Source organism: Papio anubis, chromosome 10, assembly GCF_008728515.1.
Source record: "Papio anubis isolate 15944 chromosome 10, Panubis1.0, whole genome shotgun sequence".
Classification (NCBI taxonomy): Eukaryota; Metazoa; Chordata; class Mammalia; order Primates; family Cercopithecidae; genus Papio; species Papio anubis.
The window spans coordinates 8533791-8555692 of NC_044985.1; the positions used below are offsets into that span (position 1 = coordinate 8533791).

At 45.8% G+C, this 21902-nt stretch overlaps 1 pseudogene; it reads right to left on the reverse strand.

Annotated features, from left to right (window-relative positions):
- Positions 1-3197: 3197 nt before the first annotated feature.
- Positions 3198-4595, reverse strand: LOC110740984 (annotated as a pseudogene).
- Positions 4596-21902: the final 17307 nt, after the last annotated feature.

Sequence of the window (21902 nt, forward strand, 5' to 3'; positions counted from 1 at the left end):
TACTCAGGTTATTAATAACTTTTTATTAACTAAAGTCAATATTTTATTCAGATTGCCTTGGATTTTTAAATATATTTTTAATTTTATCTGATTTTATTGTTAGTTGTGGCAAAGTACACATAACATAAAATTTACCGTCTTAACCATTGCTAAGTGAACAGTTCAGTAGAGTTAACTACATTCACATTGTCGTGCAGTCATTACTACCACCCATTTTCTGAACACTTCGTTTTTTAAAATTTAAATGCGGCTGGGCACAGTGGCTCACGCCTATAATTTTGGGAGGCCGAGGTGGGTGGATCAGCTGAGATCAGGAGTTTGAGACCAGCCTGATCAATATGGTGAAACCCACCAGACCAATGCGGTGAAACCCTATCTCTACTAAAATTACAAAACTTAGCCAGGCATGGTGGTGCACCTGTAAACCCAGCTACTGGGGAGGCTGAGACAGGAGAATCGCTCGAATCCGGGAGGCGGAGGTTGCAGTTAGGTGAGATCGCGCCACTGCACTCCAGCCTGGGTGACAGAGTGAGACTCCATCTCGAAAAAAAAAAAAAAATTTTTAACTTAATACCCACTAAATAATAGTTATTCATTCCCTCTTCCCCTGGTTACCTCTATTCCTTCTGACTCTAAATTTGACAACTTTAGGTACCTCATCTGAGTGAAATCATATAGCATTTGTCATTTCGTGATTGGCTTATTTCAGATAGCGTAATGTCCTCAAAGTTCATCCACATTGTAGCATGTGTCAGAATTTATTTCCCTTTTAAGGTTGAATAATATTTCATTGTATGTGTATACTACATTTTGTTTATCAATTCATTTGTTGATGGATACTTGGCTATTGTGAATAATGCTGTTATGAACATAAGTATACAAATTTCTCTTTGAGAAATTGCTTTCAAGTCTTTTGGGTAGAATTATTATTAGGTGTTTATTAGCAATTTATAATTTCAGTATGTATCTATAATTATAAATTCATTCAATCATATTATAAATTCATACTGAAGTATTTATGGTGAAAATACTATGAGATATTAGATTTGCATTAAATATAGCAGTAGTGGCAGAGTGTAAAATTAAACAAGACTGAAGATATTTTGATAATTATTGAAGCCAGAGAATGGATAAGTGAAAGTTCACCACCCTAGTCTCTACTTTTGTGTCTCCTTGAAATTTTTCATTTAAAAAAAGTTTAAGCCGGGCACAGTGGCTCATGCCTGTAATCCCAACACTTTGGGAGGCTGAGGCGGGCAGATCATCTGAGGTCAGGAGTTCCAGACAGCCTGGTCCAACATGGTGAAACCCTGTCTCTACTAAAAATACAAAAATTAGCTGGGCATGGTGGCAGGCGCCTGTAATCCCAGCTACTCAGGAGGCTGAGGCAGGAGAATCGCCTGAACCCAGAAGGCAGAGGTTGCAGTGAGCCGAGATTGCATCACTGCACTCCAGCCTGGGCGACAGAGCGAGACTCTGTCTCAAAAAAAAAAAAAAAAAAGAAAAAAGTTTAAAAACAGTTGTAGTAATGGGTGCAAAGATGTATATTCACAGCAAAATAAAAAACTCACTAAGTGTACAATAATGGGGGTTTTCTAAATAAATTATGATACATTTATATTATAGAACAGATATATTATCAAAGCGGCCTTTAAAAAACTGTTACTGAAATATATGTTACATACAGGGATAGATATTTATAATATATCGTGCAATCTTAAAAAGCAAGTTTATAAAAATTATGTTCAATGTGTCGCCACTTTTTTTTTTTTTCTTTGAAGAGAGGACCTCACTCTCTCACCCAGGCTCGATCATAGCTCACTGTTGCCTCAAACTCCTGGGCTCCAGTGGTCCTCCAACCTCAACCTCCTAAGTAGCTGGGACTGCCACCATGCCAGCTAATTTTTAGACTATTTTCGTAGAGGCCATGTTTCCTTGTAGGCTGGTCTCAAACTCCTGAGCTCTAGCGATCCCTCTGCCTTGGCCTCTCAAAGCACTGGGATTACAGGCACGAGCCACCAGACCTGGTTGTTTTACCATTTTGTTTAAAAATTAACATAGATCTATACATAAGGATGTAGCCAAAATGTTATCAGAGATTACTTTGGGGTAGTGGGATGAAGGGTAATCCTTTCCTTTGTCTATTGGCTTTTTCTAATTTTTCCACAATGAGAATGAATTACTTGTTTGCTAAAAAAAAGATTGTTTTTTGTTTTATGTACCCTATCATTTTAATGAAAGATTGAAATAGACTATTACAACAATATTTGAGATTCCAAAGAGAACTTTCATTTTTAAAAGGCCTTTGTTGAAGCATTTGAGCTTTGCCTGTCGTGAACTGAGGAAATATGGAGGTTTCGAGCATTTCTGTCTGCACACAATCATTCACGGCCACCTTCTAGAAGCTTCGTTTCCACCTTTCCCTATAGAAGGTAATGCCCACTTCCCAGAAGGCCACCCCACCAGAACCACCACCGAGGGATTCAAAGCTCCAGAGTTCAAAAGTGATCAGAACCCACAATTAGCAGTCCATAGCTTGGCTTCCATGTTTGAAGAAGAGCAGACACCAGAAAATATAATTCCAAACAGAATATGATTGTCTCTATGAGGTAATAACTACAACCACCTCGGACTGAAGTTTTCTGTCCACAGTTTCTTTTAGTACAATGCCTTCATTCCCAATGCTGCTTATAGCATCATAGGTTTCAGAAATTAAACAATATATTTTTAACATTCCACAGTAATCATCACTTCCAAAACTGCAATATGCATCTGCATGCTACACTGACATATGATACTTAAGTATTTCATCATATATCTACTCTTGGTCTCAAGTAACAGAATAAAAAACACTATACAGGACAAAACACCACAGAACTTTGTAATATCCCCTTCCCCAGTTGTTAGGAGGTAGCACTTTTTCTAAAAAGGAAGTGATGAAAAATCCAAAAGTTTTACATCCAGTGTTTGACATCGCATTTCTGCTTTATCAGCTTCTGGCACCACCAGATCCCGAAGCCACTCTGGTTTTCATATGTGAGTCTGAGTATGCGGAATGGCTGCCTGAGTCTTCATGAAGCGGCAGATAAGTGTGGCTACTCCACGTCCTGGAGCATAACGGAGGATAGGATGGGAGGATGACGAGGATAGGATGGGAGGGTGACAAGGATAGGACGGGAGGCTGACGGAGGATAGGATGGGAGGGTGACGGAGGATAGGATGGGAGCATGACGGAGGACAGGACGGGAGGGTGACGGAGCTCAGGATGGGAGGATGACGAGGATAGGATGGGAGGGTGATGGAGGATAGGATGGGAGGGTGATGGAGCACAGGATGGGAGGATGATGGAGGATAGGGTGGGAGGATGACGGAGCACAGGACGGGAGGGTGACAGAGGATAGGATGGGAGCGTGACGGAGGATAGGACAGGAGGGTGATGGAGGATAGGATGGGAGGGTGAGGAGGATAGGATGAGAGGATGATGGAGGAAAGGATGGGAGGTGCCATGAGCCTGAGAAGGGCATTGCTGCTCTATTGCTGCCAAACAAATATTCTAACATTCGTCCAGTTTCCAGGACCTCAACTTTCTTGCAAAAGTACTGCCAAAACCAGAAGTTGCACCACAACCAGGATTCTGCAGTCCTGTGAACTCAGACTTCGAGCCTGGGAAGGAGGTCCTGCTGAGTTGGTGAATCTCTGATAACAGTGGGAGGATGGAGGACACTCAGAATACAGTGCAGCAGAACACCGACCACCACTGAGGAACAACTTATACACCACAAAGGCAAGAGCAAGGAGCACACGATGCTGATCAACCTGCCCACGCTGCGGGAATCTGGGGACCACTACTTACAGTGACCATTGAGAAAGGGGTAAAGCCGTGGTGTTTTCCAGACTCTCCCCATTTCTGCTCACCAAGTTCTGTAAAATCTAGATTATGTTCCCAAACACAGGAACCTCTTAGTACATACTGGTCTTCAGAGGACTCATAGCCTTCACAGCTCACCAGTTTTTCCAAATTTGCATGCAGTATCTAAATCGATCTCACATTCCCATAGCAAGGTTCCAGCCCGGGGCAGGGCCTGCAATTGGCAGAAGCAAAAGCAGGTCAAAGAGTGGCCTTAGCTCTTGGTGAAGACAGCACACAGCTACCAGGCGCCCGCGGCCTGAGCTGGGCTGCACTGCAAGGCTGGGAGCTCCAACAGCGGCAAAGGGAAGGTCCTTCAAAAATATTTTAAGTGGCCGGGTGCGGCGGCTCACGCCTGTAATCCCAGCACTTTGGGAGGCCGAGATGGGAGGATCACGAGGTCAGGAGATAGAGACCATCCTGGCTAACACGGTGAAACCCCGTCTCTACTAAAAATATTTTTTAAAAAATTAGCCGGGCGCGGTGGCGGGCGCCTGTAGTCCCAGCTACATGGGAGGCTGAGGCAGGAGAATGGCGTGAACCTGGGAGGCGGAGCTTGCAGTGAGCCAAGATTGCGCCACTGCACTCCAGCCTGGGCAACAGAGCAAGACTCCGTCTCAAAAAAAAAAAAAAATATATATATATATATATATATATTTTAAAAGGAAGGCATTACCCCTGTATCCATGGCATTGACATGTCATTAGCTTCTCCTCCTATGCACTTGTTCATCTGTGTGTGTGTCTGTGTGTGTGCCTGTGTCTCTGTACGTGTATGTGTCCATGTGTCTGTACATATGTCTCTGTGTGTGTCTGTGTATCTGTGTGTGGTGTGTGCCTGTGTCTATGTATATGTCTCTGTATGTCTCTGTGTGTCTGTGTGTCTGTGTGTGCCTCTGTGTCTGTATATATCTGTATATCTATGTGTGTGCCTTGTATGTTTGTGTGTCTCCATGTGTGTCTCTGTGTGTGTGCCTCTGTGTGTCTGTGCATATGTGTCTCTGTGTGTGTCTGTGTCCCTGTGTGTGTCTGTATGTACTTGTGTATTTGTGTGTCTCTGTGTGTGTGTCCATGTGAAGGCTAATTAAGTGACTGCCATCTACTCACTCTCAGAAAATCAGGAGATGGTGTTTGGATTACATATTTATTAATGAACTCTTAGCAAAGTGAAGCCACCCTCCTCAGGCTGACACTGGCACTTAAGGTCAATCACTGTCTTAGTTAAGACCCTTTGGTTAATTACATAAACCAACCTCAGAAGAAGGTTTATCTAAAGTGTGAGGACAAAACTATTTTCATTATATTTCAAAAACATGATCTGCCTTTTTTTTTATTATCTGCCTTTTCAACTCTCATTCACTCATGAGGATGCAGTGGAGTTTTCCAGAGGTCACGTGGCATGGCAAAAGATTGTATGTAGAGGCAAAGATAAGAATCTGGCCATCCTAGGCTGGGCACGGTGGCTCACGCCTGTAATTCCAGCACTTTGGGAGGCCAAGGCGGGCAGATCACGAGGTCTGGAGATCGAGACCATCCTAGCTAACACAGTGAAACCCCGTCTCTACTAAAAATACAAAAAATTAGCGGGGCGTGGTGGGCGCCTGTAGTCCCAGCTACTCTGGAGGCTGAAGCAGGAGAACAGCGTGAACCCAGGAGGCAGAGCTTGCAGTAAGCCAAGATCGCGCCACTGCACTCCAGCCTGGACAACAGAGTGAGACTCCGTCTCAAAAAAAAAAAAAGAATCTGGCCATCCTTTGTGAGGTTTGACATGAAAGAGATTTGCAAATGGGTTTATGGTTATTTTTCAATGAATTAATAAATGTTATTTAAATTTCTCAGTTTTAAATTCTAAATTCAGGACATGCCAATACATATAATCCACAAAAACAAAGTTTGCTTGGGGTCCTCCACAAGATTTAAAAGTGTAAAAGTTTTCCTGAGACCAAAACTTTTTAAAAACCACTGTCTTAAGTGAACTAACATCACAAAAGAAATCCTAAATAAGGATGCCGAGTTTCAATACAGACCCAGCCAAAGCCAGGGAACCCCTTACGAGCCTGGGATCTGGAACCTAGAACTGAGAAGTGATCAGGACCCCAGGCAGCCTTGTCTTGGGTTCCTCCTTTTCTGGGGTGGCGGGCATCTGGTCTCTGTTCCTCTCTGTAAATCTGACTCTCCCTCCACCCTCTTCAGCTGTTTGGTCATTGTTCTGTGCTGCACATCACAGAAACAGCTGCCCAGGGGCCCTGTACTCCACTCATCTCAGAAACTATCCCACCCGCCCCGTTGGTAGAAGAAAGCACTTCTCAGAGGAGAAGGTCTCGGTAAACTGAAGACATCCCAAGGGTGCCATATTTCAATCATTCCATTTACTGGGTGCTTTGCTCCAGTATCTTCTACACCCGTCCAGGCTCTGCCAGCCTCAGGACACCCTACACAACACTGCCAGGCAAGCCATCTGACGGCTTAGCTCACATCAAGCTGGTCCCTTCATCCAGCACTTTTTCAAACCCAAATCACAAAGAGGAAGACGTTGTAAGGGAAAGTGATGTTGATTTGGGAATGGACATTGCGATGGGAATTTACGCGGGTATACTCAGGGAGGTAAAGGAAGACAAGGATTTTTAAGGAGGAAACGAGGAGGGTTACATAAATCGTTTTGAGAAAATTATCCTTGGCCACAAGGATCAAGAACAAGAGTGGTGTCAGTCCAAGGTTGGACAGGCAGTTGCTGGGTAAATGTCCCTGTAGAAGTATTTTGAGTGTGTGTAAGGTTGTAGTGGCCTTTGTGCAAGGTTGTGGTTTTTGCAGAACCTTTTGTGATAGTTCTCATCGTCAGGCATTTGTGCATGAGAACCCTTCCTTCATGGCCTTCCCCTGCTCCAGTGTTAATGTTTCAACACAAGTGACTCCATTTTGATTGACAACTTTCACAACCTGAGTGGCCCCCTCTGGATGTGAAAAATCTAATATTCAAGGCTCCCCACGGCCAGACCCCAACAGACCACCCTAACATCAAGTCCCTTACCCCTCTTCCCAGAACCCACACTCCAGCCACAGAGAATGCGGGTCTCTGATGCTCTGGACACACCTGCCTCTCTTCATTCCCCACACCCGCCTTGCTGGCATTGCCGGACAATACAAATGTCCTCCCTCCATTTCTGGGTGACGAGTCCTTCCCGTCTTCCAAACCAGTGCTTCAGTGCCACTCCCTGCAGGAAGTATTCCCGCTCTTCCCTACCCACCATCTCACCTCTTCCCATCCCCTCTTGGGACACAGCTCAGCTCACCCTGCACCTTATTGTCCTGGTTCAGGCACAGAACCCCTAAAACCCTTTGAATGTTTGTATTCTGAGATGGCTTATAGAAGGAGGCATACCCTAGAGAGCTTCAGGATGGGGGCTGGTGGCCAGAAAAACCAACCCTGTGATTAGAGGGTTAGAATTTCAACCCGATCCCCAACTGCCTCCAAGGAGATGGGAGGGACTAGAGACCAAGTGCAATCCCCATTGGCCAACGATTTCATCAATCATGCCTGTGTAAAGAACCTCCATGAAGCCCCTCATCTATGGGGTTTAGAGAGCTTCCAGGGTGGTGAGCACCTCCCATCAAGGAGCTGGAAGGGTGGAAAGCTTCCAGGGTGGTGAGCACCTCTCATCAGGGTGCTGGGAGGGTGGTGCACCCAGAGAGGGCACGGAAGTGCCATGTTACCCCACCCCCATACATGACCCTATGCATTTCTTCATTTTGGCTGTTCCTGAGTTAAATCCTTTACAATAAACCAGCAAACAAAAGTGAAGTGTTTTCCTGAGTTCTGTGAGCTATTCTAGCAAATTAACAAACCTGAGAAGGGGGTTGTGGGAACTCCCAAATGTATAGCCGGTCAGTCAGAAATACTGGTGGCCCCTGGAACTTACATGGCATCATAGTGGGGAAGTATTCTGGGACTGAGTCCCTGACCTGTGGGGCTGGCGCTCACTCCAGAGGTAGTGTCAGATTGGAATTGAATTGTTGGATGTGCAGTTGATATTCGAGCATTGCAGAGTTGGTGTGGAAAAAAAACAAGTAGCCAAGGGCGGTGGCTCACATCTGTTATCCCAGCACTTTGGGAGGCTGAGGTGGGTGGATCACGAGGTCAGGAGTTTGAGACCAGCCTGATCAACATAGTGAAACCCCATCTCTACCAAAAACACAAAAATTAGCCGGGCATGGTGGTCCGCACCTGTAATCCCAGCTACTCAGGAGGCTGAGACAGGAGAATTGCTTGAACCCGGGAGGTGGAGGTTGCAGTGAGCTGAGATTGCACCACTGCACTCCAGCCTGGGTGACAGAGCGAGACCTCGTCTAAAAAAAAAAAACAAACAAACAAACACACATTTGATGTCACAAGCAGTGTCCCCTTCGTGTGCCCCAGGAACTACCCCACGGCCTCCCTTAAAGTGAGCTCCTAATAAGTGCGGAGTGGCATGATGTGGGGTGGAGGAGGAGCAGCACACTGGAGAGGCAGTGGGAGTGCCTGACAGGGCCGGGACTGCACTGCCACTCAAGCTCATGGTCTCCGTGCCTCATCTGTACAATGAAGAATGGAAGCTCATAATCCCCAAGGTCCCTCATATCTAAAATGGGTTAGTTCCAGTCTATGATTTTATGAAGGCTTGGAACCCAGGTCATTGTTAATAACGCTCCCTTCCAGTACTGTATTTGATGAGTTAAGTGTCTACGCACACTGATTTAGAGGAGGGGAAAAAAAGCACTTAATTGATTTTGGGGGAAAAAAATCAATTTTTGAAAAAAAATTAGTAACAGTTTTTAAAACCACACAAACTTTTTAAAGAACTGAATTCAGCTAGGGGAATTTTCTTCTCTTAAGTAGGCACAGAGTCAGTCATTCAATATCTACTGGGTTTTCTTTTTCCCAGGGAAAGTTCCTCTTCTTTGCTACCCATATATTTTCAACCTCCTAATTTGGGTATTAATTTGTCAGTCCTCCCCACTGTGGTTCCCAAGGCTTCCCAGCTCAGAATCATTTGTGACTTTAACAAAGGCACTGTTGGGCTCTCTGTCCTGGATCATTAATAAACCAGCGTAGGGAGGCAGGGGTCCCACACCGCGCCGGCGTGATGGATGACTATGGAACTTCACCCTTCATTTCAATTTCTCTGACTTTCTAAGCCACACTATCACACCCCTCCTCTTGGAGCCCATAGGAACCATCATTTTTCAGGCAGCTTCGAGGAGAAGCTCATCGTCCTGGCTGCATCTGTTTCCTCCCACATCTGTTTTCTCCAGATCTTCATCATTCATCTCCATTTTCCCACGGCGTCTCTCTGCCCTTCCCTGTAACTTCTAACGGTGTCAGTGGAGCCGCTAACTGGCCCAGTTTAGAGAAATCTGCATGCCACTTTGCACTGGGGCTCCATTTCATTCTTCCTTCTTCATCTGTGCATTGGGGTGCGCACAGGAAGCTTTCTTTTTTCTCAGTACCCACCACCAGCTGGGCTCGCTCACAGCCCCACCCCCACTTCCCATGGGGGAGCAGCTCCCTTAATGACATCGCAGTTGGATTCCATAATTTTGTGGTCATTTCAGTTAATGAAAGCAATCTCATTCTGGTTTTTAAGGCTCAGTCCTGTTCATTTTACAGCTTCAATCTCATTTTCGATTCAAAGCACTCCCTGTCCACCCCTCCTCCCGCATAGGCCAGGTTCATGGGCCCTGGAGTTGGTGGGGGCCCTGGGGCAGGGCTGATTTGTTAACCTTCCCTCCCCTTCCCAATGTTCATCCCTCTGGGGATGGGTGGGAGAGAGAACAGCTGCCCTTGCATGACAGAACAGCTGCCCTTGCATGACCGCCCAGGAGGCTGCAGCCCTCTCCTGGCCTCATGCTGCTCCAGCTGAGAGACACAGGTCCCCTCAGGAAAGACACCAGATCTCCCAACTGAAGCCTAACTATGGGCCTCTCTCCACATCCCTCTGATGACAACACCTCTGGTTTGGGCTGCAGACTGAGGTCTGGGCCAGCCACGCCCATCCATCCACTCTCCATGGAGCCTGCAGGCAAGCAGTTCCAGCTCCCAGGTCTGCCAGGGACTCGGAGGGGGTGGTCTTGGCCCTGCTCTCAGCTGCCTCCCATCAAGCTCCAGGGCAAGAGTTTAGCAGCATCAGGCCGTCTAGTGGGTCACGTTTCCCAGAAGCAGACTCTGAGATGAGGATTTGTGAGCAAGTGAATTATCAAGGCGTGCTCCTGGGGAAAACCCGTTAGGGAGTAAGGGAAGCCAGACGGGAAAGGAGAATGAGCCAAGAAAGGTTCCCACTTTATCCCAGGCAAGTGTTAAGGCAGGGGTCAGCAAATTAGGGCTTGGGAAGCTAAGATCAGCCCACCAACAGTTTTTGTGTGGTCCATTAGCTAAGATTTTTTTTTTTTTTTTGAGACGGAGTCTCACTCTGTTGCCCAGGCTGGAGTGCAGTGGTGCAATCTCGGCTCACTGCAACCTCCACCTCCCAGGTTCAAGCAATTCTCCTGCCTCAGCCTCCTGAGTAGCTGGAATTACAGGCACCCACCACCATGCCTGGTGGTTTTTTTTTTTTCAGTAGTTTTTAGTAGTTTGTATTTTTAGTAGAGATGGGGTTTCACCATGTTGGCCAGGCTGGTTTCGAACTCCTCACCTCAGGTGATCCACCCGCCTCGGCCTCCCAAAGTGCTGGGCTTACAAGCGTGACCCACCATGCCCAGCCCTAAGAATGATTTTTAGATTTGCAAACATAAAATGTAAAAGTCTTTAGCCTCCTTTGATTTTGTCTCTTGACCTGCAAAACCTAAAATACCAGAAACCCTTGAACAACGTCTGTAAAATATATTTTGAGGATAATGGGGGAAAATGATCCATGAACTGGTGTTGGTGACACTGGAGATGTCAGGGATGTAGACTTAATTAAAGTAGTCCCTGCTTATCAGAAGTTTCACTTTCCTCCATTTCAGTTACCCACAGTCAACCGTGGTCTACAATGGAAATGGGGAATTTTAGGAGTCAGTAATTCCCAAGTTTTCAATTGCACACTGTTCTGAGTAGCATGATGAAATCTCATGCTGTTCCGCTCCATCTACCTGGGATGTGAATCATCCCTTTGTCCAACATATCCACGCTGTGGACACTCCCCTCCCCTCCCCACCACTGCCACCATTACTACATAGGAAGAAACAGTGTTATATAGGGTTTGGTACTATCAGTGGTTTCAGGCATCCACTGGGCATCTGGAAACATATCCCCAGAGGATAAGGGGATACTATTGTATTTAGAGTTGAAATGTCACGATGATTATCATTTACTCTAAATACTTCAATAAAGAAGATGAGGCAAATATGGTAAGAAATGATTAAGTCTAGGTGATAGATTTAATTACACCAGTCTCATTACTGTATGTTTGAGATTTTTTAATTAAAAATATGAAATTAATACTCATCCTCCACTTTTCACCTTCCATATCTAATCCATCACCTAAGTCCTGTCTATTTTACTCTCTAAATTTTTCTCCAATGCATCCCTTTTTCATTCCTGCTGCCATTTAGCCCAGCACCTCATCAAAGGCCACATAGCGGAGGCTGCAGGCGAAGACTACTTCAGCCCAAGATTTCAAGGCTGCAGTCAGCTCTGATCACACCACAGCACTCTAGCCTGGATGACAGAGTGAGACACCACCTCTTTAAAAATGGATATAATTAATAAAAATAAAATTTTGAAAAAAAAATTTTAAAGGCTGAGCAAAGTGGTTCATGTCTGTAATCCCAGCACTTTGGTGGAGCAGGGCAGGAGGATTGCTCAAGACCAGGAGTTCAAGATCAGCCTGGGAAACAGCTAGATCTTGTATCTACAAAAAAAAAAAAAAATTTAATTAGCCAGGCATGATGGTGTACCTCTGTTGTCCTAGCTACTCAGGAGGCTAAGGCAGAAGGATCGCTTGAGCCCAGGATTTCAAGGTTGCGATGAGCCCTGATCACACCACTACACTCCAGCCTGAGTGACTGAACAAGACCCTGTCTCTAAAAGAGAAGAAGAAAAAAGGTCACACAGCAGTGCAGAGCCACTTTGTATGTGGATAAAACACCCACCATGATGCCTTCTTCCAGCAAACAGTCCCTAAGTGCCTACTATGTGCCAAGCACTGTGTTGGGCCCTGGGAGGCTGGTGGTGACACAGCAGAACTGCGCCCTCCCGGAGTTCCCAAACCTCAGAATCCCCCTTCACTAGCACCACTCACCACACCCATGAGGTTCACAATGATGCCCCCGTGTCATTTAGAAAGGATTACGTTACACCTGGTGTATGCTGTATAGGAAGACAAGGGTTTATGTCACCATGCCAGAAAGATTTCCATGAAAATGTTCTTCATTTCTTTTTTTAACACTGGCCACTGAAAGTGGTGCCCTCTCACCCGCTTTCTGGCCACTCCCAGAAGTCGTTCTGCCAAATCTGGGTCCTCAGGACTCTCTCCGCCACTGTGCCCTCCCAGCCTCCACATGCCCCATGGGTCTACACAGTGGTGTACTGGTAAAGCTTTACAAACTGGCTCTCTGGAAAAAAGAGAAAAGCCCCAAGTTGTATGTTTGCCAATTTCTGTGGTGTAAATACTCCCATTTACAGGATGCTACCAATGACATCCTGGAATACAAAACTAGGGAGAGATGCACAGTAGCACACACAGTATTTCTATAACCACCCAGCCACAGTAAATGGAAATAACCTGCAGGGCATTCACTACTACACATAGTAGCAAAATAATGGGGAAGTGATGAGCTTTGAGTATTTGTTATATTTTTAAAACATAATTTAGGCCAGGCACAGTGGCTCACACCTGAAATCCCACCTCTTTGGGAGATTGAGCCCAGGAGTTCTAAGACCAGCCTGAACAATATAGTGAGACCCTGTTTCTATAAAAAAATCAAAAACTAGCCAGGCATGGTGGTGCAAGCCTGCAGTCCCAGCTACTCCAGAGGCTGAGGTGGGAGAATTGCTTGAGCCTGGGAGGTCAAGGCTGCAGTGAACCATGATTGCACCACTGCACTTGGCCTGAGCGACAGAAAGAGACTGTCTCAGAAAATAAAAAGAAAAGAAAAAATTAAAATAGTTTCTATCATTGAAGCTTATATAATTTCATTTTTAATAATGGCTGAGTTTAACAACTGGCTTGCACAAATTCCTGAGCGTTTAATAATCATCTCCCGTGAGCAGGTATGAGCCTGCCCCAGCACACTCGGGGTGCCACTCAAAGGAAGCCCTTCTGCTTCCACTGGGGCAAAGGATTTTGATTTGTTCCTAAGGTTTTCCTCTATCCCTGAGGCTTCCTCTTTCATTGGGAGAAAGCTTGCTCCACCCACCGCCACATGACGTCAAATTTTAAAACAAAGGTGCGAGCCACACGTTCTACTGACCTCATTCCCTTTTGTCATGCTCATGTGAGTCAATTCACGCCATAGAAACAGGTGCCAAGGCAAAGCTCACTTCAGCTATAGCTTGGAAATAGTTAAGCAGAATGAAAATCATTCCCCGTCTCCCCAGAAGCCTCATATCCCTGCCGAGCCCTCATGGAGGAGTGCTAGGGCTTCAGGAATGATGGAATCTAAAACACAGCCTTCTTTGCTTAGCAATATTCATCCCTCATTAAGCAAACCTATATTTAGGATTGCTTATTTCTTCAGGGTAAACATTTTCTCTGCACCTGCTTGGCATGAAAAAAGAGAAATGAGTCATTCATTTCCAAGAAGGGGCCACTCGGCACCATTTACCATTGCAGACCACACACACACACGCACACACACACGCACACACACACCTTCCAGAGCTACAGTTCATCTGACCAAGAAAAGTTATAAAACCAACACGAAAAAGATCCAAACCTCAAGTCTTTAACAAGTAATGAAAATCCTCGGTGCTCTCCAGGGATTCTTCCATTTGCTGACCATTTCCATGTTGTAAAACCCTCTCTCTTTTCATTATCAACTCAATTTAACACATGTTTAAGTCATTACCGTGTCAGGCCCTTGGAGCTGGAAACCCAGTAAAGAGAATCTGTTTAGAAAGACTGAGGCTTATGTCATTCAATTTAGAAAGAATTTCATTCATGTTTTTATTATTTTTTAACTTTTTTTTTTGAGGTGGAGTCTTGCTCTATCGCCCAGGCTGGAGTACAGTGGCACAATCTCAGCTCGCTGCAACCTCCACCTCCCAAATTCAAGCGATTCCCCTGCCTCAGCCTCCCAAGTAGCTGGGATTACAGACACCTGCCACCAAGCCCAGTTAATTTTTGTATTTTTAGTAGAGACAGGGCTTTACCATGTTGGCCAGGCTGGTTTCAAACTCCTGACCTCAAGTAATCCACCCGCCTCGGCCCCCCAAAGTGCTGGGATGACAGGCATGAGCCACCGTGCCTGGCCAACATTTTTTTAACTTTGGTTCCTGAATATGGTGAGCTCCTCAGCTGTTCTCCCAAGGACTTGGGACCTGAGGATCCCTCTTTTCAAAGGGAATAGGGGAGACAGACATAGAGATGAAGTACTGGTCGCTTAAAAGCATCTGCATTCAAAATCTGTGCAAGTAGATAAATAGGACAGAGAAGGGAATCCTTAACTCTCATGGTCAGGATCTGGAAGGCCAGGGACGCCTTCCTCAAGAAAAAAAAAAAAAGGCTAACTTGAGATGGGTTTTGAAGGATGCATGGAAGTTTACCAGATGAATTAGGATTGAAAGGCCCTTCCAAGGGAAAAGAACAAGAAGCACTAGACAGACTGTTCAGAAGGCCATTGAAAGAAGAATTTTAGGCCCGGCGCAGTGGCTCACGCCTGTCATCCTAGCACTTTGGGAGGTCGAGGCGGATGGATCACTTGAGGTCAGGAGTTTGAAACCAGCCTGGCCAACATGGTGAAACCCCATCTCTACTAAAAATATAAAAATTAGCTGGGCGTGGCGGCACACGCCTGTAGTCCCAGCTACTCAGGAGGCTGAGGCAGAAGGCTCACTTGAACCCGGGAGGTGGAGGTTGCAGTGAGCCGAGATCACAACACTGCACTAAAGCCTGGCAACAGAGCAAGACTAAAAAAAAAAAAAAAAAAAAAAAAAAGAAATTTATACAAGTGGAGTATCCCATGGTGCTGTAGATCAGGGCTTCTCAACCTCAGCATTACTGAGGTTTTGGACTGGATAGTTCTTTGTTGTGGGGGCTGTCCTGTGCATTGCAGGATGTCTAGTAGCATCCCTGGCTTCTACCCATTCTATACCAATAGCATCAGCCCCCAGGTTTTATTAAACCCAATGTCTCCAGACATTGCTGAAGTCCCCTGGGGCACAAAATCACTCCAGCTTGAGAATCGCCACTCCAGGCATTATTCTTGCTATGACACTAGGATAGAAATTTAGGCAGAGGGGACGCTGTGGGAAAGCAAAATTGATATTCCCTTGTCCTGTGGCCATCACATCTGTGGCTTTCCAAGCATCTCACAGCCCAGTGAGGTTCAGTGACTGCTGCTCTCGGTGACTGAATGGATCAGGGTAATTGGCAGTGTCATAAATATCAAGGGCAAATACAAAGGCCACAGGACAGGTCAAGGAACCTGGACTCCAGGGCCACAGCTCCCTCTCTGCCCACACCATCCATCACGTGAGGAGCTGCAAACGGCCCCTATTTCAGAAAGACAGTGATCTGGGAGAGTTGCAGGGAAATTTGGGTGCTGAGGCAGACTGAGGTTAAAGGTGCAGTTCATTTATCCCTGGCAGCTTTTTGCTTTGTGAGTAATGAACAGTAGGAACGGCCCTGGGCAGTGCACAGCCTTCAGAAAGAGCCAAAGGGAGAAACAGCTTGTTATTTCAGTGGCTTAGCTCCATCTCTGGGATGCGGGGGGTAACTAAAGGCCCATTCGCATTCCTTATCAGAGTGCAGCTCCTGCTCAGAGTCTGGGAAATCCTTGTGGCTCTAGAAAAGAAGTTAGTGGCCCTGTGCTGGAAGTGGGGAGAGGGGACAGAGCCTTCAAGATGAGCCAGCCTGTGCCCCTGGGACAGAATCCTGAACCAAGCTTCAGAGCTGCCAGATTCCTGGTCCCCGTTTCCCATGTGATTAAATCTGAAATTACTGGGCATGGTTTCCAAGTTCCTGGGCCTCTCTAGCTTTGTCTCCCATCTCCACTCTTCACACCTAATGGTCTCCCTGCCTACAAAGAGCTACTTGCAGTTCCCAGAGTAAGCCCCATGGCTGCACTTTGCTCACGCTCTTCCTTCCACTCAAATGCCCTTCCCACTTGCATCTCCACCTGTCTGGCAAACTCTGCATAGCTTGAATACTAGTTCCGAGGCTGAGCCCCTCTTGGCCCCCACCCTTCAGGTACAATTGTCCCCTCCCACCACTTCCTGTGCAGTCTCTGCCAGCACACCAGGCCTCTCCTTATCTGTCCCTCCATCTGTCCCCTGCTCCTGCTCCTGTATATCTGGTGACCATGTCCTCCTCTTTCTCCTCCTCCTCCTCCTGACTGCAGCACCCAGCACCATTCCTAATGCAGAGCAGGTGCTCCCATGTTTGCCGAACAAATAAAATCACTCCACATCCTCTCACCACACCTCCCTGAGTGCACAGGAAAACAGGAAGGGTAATGCAGGCCTGCTCTGTCCCACCTCTACAGCTGGCTGTGTGTGGGGGTGGGGGGGCATGAGCACACACACTTGCACTCACTCCAGGACTCTCTTAACCTTTGACTTTTGCTGCATCCAGCTCTCCTACTCTCTCAGGATGGTTTTCCTCTAGGCCAGTAGAGGTCACTCTTTCTACCTGAAGTGTGAATGGCTAGCAGTGCACATGCTCCTACCCCAGATAACCAAGGTGTCGTAGTGGGACCTTGGGCACCTTTGCAGAGGAGGTGCCAGTGATGTGTGTGAAGTGTGGCTCTGGACTGGCACCAAGGGACAGCCAGCTGTAACATACTCTTTCCTACCCTGCTACAGGGAGTAAACAGGCCGCTTCCTGCAGCAGACGGGGCTGGGACAGATGTTAGCTGTCTTGGGAAGAAAAACGCAGGTGTTTTTTCTGGGCATCTGGAGTGTGTGAGGACTAAGTCAGCAACTGGCAAGTAACGAATGGTAAAGCTTCCCCTGCGAGTCCGTGGAAGACCAAGTGAGGATGATGCTAAAGGCTTCCAGATCCAAGAAAAGATGTGGCTTGCCCTCGAGTGACTGGTGACACATCAGGATGCCCCAGAAGGATTCAGTGAGAAGTAGGGTTAGGTGAGGGGCAATCTGCAGACGTAGCAGTTTATGCTATTTTTTTCTATTTTTTTAAATAATCAACCTTCTCTCTCTACCCTCATTACCAGAAGTGATTCATGAGAAATGTAGGGCTCCCCAAGAGGGCTGATATCCCTAAGAGGAGGTAATGAAAATATAGCAAAATGCCCCACAGCAAGGACCGCAGGACCTAGTGTCAGGGCATCATTGACAAAGCTACAGCAGGGATTTCGATTTCAAGGTGGTGCCAGGCCCACCTTTTGCATCCCATTGGCTCACACCTCCATGAGATCAGGAACCCATGACAAGGACTCCCTCCTTGCCCAAACTTCAGTCAACCTCCTCTGGCCCTCTTTTCAAGTGAGACTTGTCCAGGCCTCATGACCGAATCCAGTTTTGGCAGAGAATCTTGCTGAGCCAGGTTATTGAAACCCTCCCCAAGTTAGCCAAATCAGCTCCTCCTCCTCCACCCTTGAGACTTGATCAAGGGTCTTAGTGGTCTTCCCTCCACTCCCTCACCCTGCCCATGGCCTATAAATCCCCATTTGTCCCTGCTGTATTTAGAGTTGAGTTCCATCTCCCTCCCATATTATCATAGCCTTGAAGAAAATATTCCTTGCCATTTTAACAAGTGTTGGAATAATTTCTTGTATATCCTGTCTGTCTTATGCATCACTAGCCCAGTGCCTGACACAGAGTCAGGCATCCTGATTCCTACTGGTTTAATTAATTCACAAATGCTATGTCAGTGTCTAATAATTTTATCTATAATTACTTATAGATAGAATTATTTCTGGCTGGATGCCCCAGAAGGATTCAGTGAGAAGTAGGGTTAGGTGAGAGACAGTCTGCAGATGTAGGAGTTTATGCTGGTTTTTTCTGTTTTTTTAAATAATCAACCTTCTCTCTCTACCGTATTTATCAGAAGTTATTCACGAGAAATACAGGGATCCCCAGGAGGGCTGATATCCCTAAAAGGAGGTAATGAAAATACAGCAAAATGCCCCACAGTGAGGCAATGAGAAAGGGAGGAGGATGGAAGCTGAGAATAGACTGAAGGTGGTGGGTCAACTGATAATAAAACGTCATGTGGAAGGAAGTCCCATGGCATGGTCTCTTCCATTGGGGAGACTATTTCACACTTGGTGGCTTCATACATGGCCACATCTGTTCTGCTAAGGAGTACCTAATGCCCAAGCCTTCCTGGTCAGAACCAAGAACAAAGCTCTGCTAACCAAAGAATGGAAAGAATATCCCAAACTGAAAAAGGGACCCATCTCTATGCTTATATTGTGGCTACTCAGAACAATGTCTTTTCTGAAATTTTGATCAGAGAACAGATCAGAGAACACCACCTCCTAGCACAAACACCATGAAATGTTGGGTAAATATAATAAGCAGCCTTTTCAATCTTGACAGAGCCCTGAACAAAGGAAATAGAACTCCTCAGGGGCCAAGAAAAACCATGAGCTGCTGCTGTGAAACCTGGCCAGGAGGATGGATTCAGGAAGGGGCATGAGCTTGCAACTCCCAGGGGGATTGGGGATTGATGCTTACAGGGAGTGGGTCTGATGAAAACCAAAAGTACAAACTAGAAAAGGAAAAATTCTCACCAACTCAGGTGGATGATAAAGAAATCTTAGCTTAGACTTAAAGTGGAAAATAAATAAATAAGATAGTTATCCGGGAATTCATGAACACAAATCTGACTTCACATAGATTTGGGACTCAAATTTATCCCACCCAACTTGGTCTGGAACCCCTAGGCTAAAAAAAGTCACATAAAATTTGGTTCTCAGCTAAATGATGCCCCGGGGAATTGGCAAAAGCCAACCCTCTGAAGTTGGATATATTATTGGAAGATCTAATCTTATCAACATACCCATTCTCTCCAAATGAATTCATAGATTCAATAAAGTCTCAGTCAAAATCCTAGCAAGTGTTTTTGTGGAAACTGATGTTATTCTAAAATGCATATGGAATGAAAAGAGTCAAAAATAATAAAAATAGTTTAGAGAAAGAGCAAAGTTGGAGGGCTCACACTACCAGATTATCAAGACCTTCTTAAGAAAGTTGTGACATTTAAGACAGTGTTGTATTGGCACAAGGATAGGCAAACAGACTAATCAGACAAAGGAGAAACCACCACATACAGTCCCCTGATTTACAGTAATAGTAGTGCTGCAGTGCAAAAATAAACCTTGACCCCTACCTCACACCATGCCAGAAAAAGGCAATTCCAAATGAATTGTAGATCTACATGTGAATGGTAAAACAACATTTCTAGGAAATAATATAGGAGAAAGTCTTCATGACCTTAAGGTAGGCAAGGATTTCATAAGGTCTTACATATGATTGTAATGATTTTAGAAAATGCAAAAATGTGTGATAAAATGTTGGGCACAGATTATAGCTCACATTTATAATTCCAGCACTTTGGGAGGCCAAGGTAGGAGGATCACTTGAGGCCAAGAGTTCAAGATAAGTATGAGCAACATAGCAAGACCCTGTCTCTACTAAAAATAAAAATAAAAATTAGCTGGGTATGGTAGTGCACACCTGTAGTCCTAGCTACTCAGGGAGCTGAAGCAGGAGGATCACTTGAGCCCAGGAGTCCAGGGTTGCAGTGAGTTATAATCACACCATTGCACTCCAGCTGGGTGATAGAATGAGGCCCTGCTTCAAACAAATAAAATAAATAAAATGTGTGATAAAATAAATATACCGAATTTCCCTACCACTCAGAAATTGACAAAAATACCTTTGAAAGTATGTTTTTGAAAAGTGGTTGCATCTTCCATCTCCCTCACCCAAACTAATAGTGGATTATCCACTATCTTACACTGTTCTCTTGCTTCATCAGTAAGTCTTTTCTCAAAAATAAATAAATAAATAAAATAAAGGCCTGTAGTCTTCTAGACAGCAAAAACTGAGTCAGCACTAATACAGCCATAGGGACCCGGGCTGTGGGCATCTCCTGGACAGAGCTACAGTCTGATCTTCTCACTTTACAGATGGGAGAGCAGAAGCCGCCAGGGTTACTTGACTTCACTGGTAGAGGCAGGATGGTATCCAGAACCCTGATCACAGTGCTCTTTCCAACACATGTCCTGTTGTCGGGGATGTCTAGCAATGCTGCCCCTAAAGCAGTACTCTTCGTACCTGCTGAGGTCACTGGCTGCACTCCTCCTGCCCCCGGGGCATCTCAACACATCACCAGGTGGTGGTGATGCCACCCACTGACTGGGTTGATGCTCCCACCTCCACTGAGTCTCAACCCTCCTGACACTAAGCCCAGTGGCATCAAGCCACACAGTTCCTTGGTGGTATTTTCCAAAGTTTAAGGACAGCCAACTATTTATCTTATCCCATTGACGGTGAGAACTGAGTGAGAAACAGAGAGCTGCCTGAGTTATTTCATTTTGTTTACAATTATTTGAAATCCAATGCTACAAGACACTGGTACCAACATAAATTAATTTTCCTTGATTGGAAGCTGATGAATCTCTCCTTGTCTTGAAAAGGACTCTGACAGCTCTCGGCTTCAGTGAAAGAGAGCTATTGTTTTCTTAATTAGGAATTCATGGAACTTGTAGGTACAGCCAGGGCCAGCCTGAGGGGCAGAGGTGGCCCATCTGAGAGGCGGTTGTGAGATAGACCATTTATAAAACTATGGGTGATGGATCCCAGGAGGCTGCTGAATGGAATTATTCAGGAAGCATCACCATGTGTCCATTCTCTATCTGGTAAAGAGCTTGTTTTTCAGCTTGCATCCCTGTCAGGAGTTCACTCTTCCAGCCCATTGGAAAATATAATTTTTCCCAGTATCCGCCATATTGAACCCTGAGCACACCCAGGAACAGAGGCGGCAGACTCAGGCAGAGATGCAGGACTGTAGGGGATGAAAAAGAGTGGAAGCTACACTCAGGTAAAGGAACGAGTCCCCTCCTCTGTGAAGCGTCCCCTGATCACCCTCAGCTACTGCAGTTCTCCCTCTCCTGGGATCCCACTGCCCAGTGGGTAACCCCAACATAGCCAGTAGCTCCTTATATGGGAACAGTTGGCTTGAATGTGTCCCACATGACTGAGAGCTGCTTCATCTCTGAACCCAGGGACCCAGTACAGCAGGAAGAAAACATGGGTTTGGAGTAAAACAGCTGGAGGGTTAGTACCAGCTCCATCACTTGTGCTCTGCAACGCCTGGCAAGTTATATCGCTTTGTCATGCCTTGGCGCCCAGTGGTAGAATGGGTTTCACACTGGCGCTGCCTTGTAGGCTGAAGTAAGTTAAAGGCCAGGTGCGGTGGCTCACGTCTGTAATCTCAACACCTTGGGAAGCGGAGGCGGAGGCGGAGGTGGGAGGACTGCTTGAGCACAGTAGTTCAAGACCAGCCTGAGCAACATTAGGAGATCCCGTCTCTACAAAAACAACAACAGCAACAACAACAAGTTGTATTTTGAAAGCATCTGGCACAATGTCTGGTCCATAGCAAGTACTTAGTAAATGTTAGCAATTAATAATAGACGTTATTAGGAGTTCATTTATGTTTGTGTCTGTTGCTGCTGCCGCTATCTAACAGAAGCAATTAACAGAGCGTATCTGAAGAAGCAAAACTCCACAGAAATCAATACAGAGCAGACTTAAAGAAATATTTGAGCAGCCCCAACACGATCCCAAATGGGGACTTGGTGCAAATTACAAAAAGGTTCCCACAAGACACTTGCCTACCATCTGTCAA